The sequence below is a fragment of the Pistacia vera genome, unplaced genomic scaffold, assembly GCF_008641045.1.
Source record: "Pistacia vera cultivar Batoury unplaced genomic scaffold, PisVer_v2 Contig1149, whole genome shotgun sequence".
Lineage (NCBI taxonomy): Eukaryota > Viridiplantae > Streptophyta > Magnoliopsida > Sapindales > Anacardiaceae > Pistacia > Pistacia vera.
In genome coordinates, this window is record NW_022195192.1 from 351752 (window position 1) to 353957 (window position 2206).

A 2206-nucleotide genomic window follows, 5' to 3' on the forward strand; every position below is an offset into this window, starting at 1 on the left:
TTCATATATATCCTTCAACACTTTAACTTCATTTCAACAAATCATTCACAATACAACATTTCAATATTCATATCAAAAAATCATTCACATCATCCCACTATCACACTTTAATATTCAACAAAATAATAACAACACTTCAATATTCAAACAATATCAACAATTCAATAACTCAATTTTCATCTTTCTCTCCCCCTTTTTGTTATCATCAAAAAGAAACTATAGCAATGATGCCATGATGAAAAGAAATGAGTTAAGACACATGAAAAGAAATTAGTTAACACACATTCATTTGCATTGATATATAGATAAATAAGAGCCATATACAAACATAAAGAGAAGTGTCCAAAGGACACTGATGTTTCCCAAGTGCAACAAAAATAAATAAAAGACACTAAAAAGTTTTAAAAACCAATGAAACAAAAACATAAAGGGCTAAGGATTGTGAGGTGAGGATGGTGCAAGGGGAAATGGTGGAAGTTTATCCATCAACTAGGCCAGAGAATATAGGACCTTTTTTATTCCCTTGAGCTGATTATCAATGTCCCGAAGCTTTAGATCAAGATACTCTTTCAGCTTAATTGTTAGCCTCATTAGAAGGAGTAGAGCTTGGTCCAACTTCACTTGGGCCAACCTCAAGCCTTGGAATTTTCCTCCTTAGCATGATTGCAGCTAGAGAATCAGAGCTGTCTGAGTTATCTCTAGCTTCCCCTTCTTCTTCTTCTTCACCCTCATCTGTCTTTCTTTTTCCCTTGTCAGTAGCCAATACCCATTTGTCTTTGCCGACTGACTTCACCATGTGCATATTCTGCAACATGGAACCATCAATGAGGTGAAAGGAACCAAATTCCACTTTTCTAGCATTGTGCTCTTCAGAGAAGTTCAAGTTCAGCTTGGTGTAGATGAAAGTGATAAACATCCCAAACTGAATCTCACCAAGGTCCTTTCGAGTCTCTCCCAACCTCTTTATCAGCAAAGTAGGGATGTTAATTTGCTTCTTGGCCACAACCGCCTCTAATGTCAAGAAATGCCTTTTTGTAACTTGGACATTTGTCCTCTTTCTAGTAGTAATCGAGTAAGATATGAACCTATGGAAGATTCTGGTGGAGGGATTCACTATCTTTGTAGATTTGGACAAATGGGGGCTAAACTTTCCTATGCCAAAGACCATTTTCCAAACCTTGTCAATATCCTAGTTATTGGGAGGATCAATCACCCCTTTAGCTTAACATCCTAACCATTCTCCAAGCATGGCAAGAGTCACTTTGTACTCCGTATTTTTCAATCTAAACATCATGGTCTAAGGAGGATTCTCACCATCATATTTCTCAATCACTTCTAAACTACTGAAGAACTCGTACATGAGGTGCTCATAACCATCCATCTTAATTTCTATCAATCTTGACAACTTCAAGTTGTCTATCCATTCCACAATTGGTTCAAGCAAATCTAGACTTCCTAACACTTTCCATTCCAAGGCACGTCCAAGATACATTTCTTTGAATTGCTTCTTTTGCTCAAAATCTTTGAAAATAACTACATTCGGTCTATTTAGATCTTCAACCAAGGGCACATTGCTTCTTTTGGCAGTTCCTCTTGTCCTTCTCGTGGCGGTTGGCTGACTGGAAGTATTTAAGATGAGATAGAAGTGATTTGGAGAGGATTTTTTAGGGATATTTTGAGTTCAAAGGATTTTGAAAAGTTTTTGGCGTTAACCATAAAAATGAACTAACCTTTATGTAGAAAACACGAGGCACAGTTGTGCAGCTATTGAGCATGATTGTTTCGCTAATGTTTTATATTAGGGTTAGGGCATCTTAACTCGATGCATGGTCGTTCGCGAGATAAGGCACACGCATGCGTAAATGTTTGAAAACTGATTTAAAGCAATCAACACACACGATCGTTCCACTGATAGGCACGATCATTCCAAGTCAGATATTTTGAAAAAAATTTGACTATAATTGCACATTTGATCAAAACATCACTAACAACCAATGTTTTTGATATTTCAATCACTTAGGAGTTTCAATATTTGAGAAAAAGTGTCAAGATTGATATCAACCACAAAATTGTATCATTTTGACTTTTCTTCAATCAAACCATTCATTCCAACATTCAATCATGCATTTATCAATCATATGTCTCTCATATTTTAAAAGTACAAAAATAAGTCTTACATGAGAACTGAATATGTTCTCCATCTTCG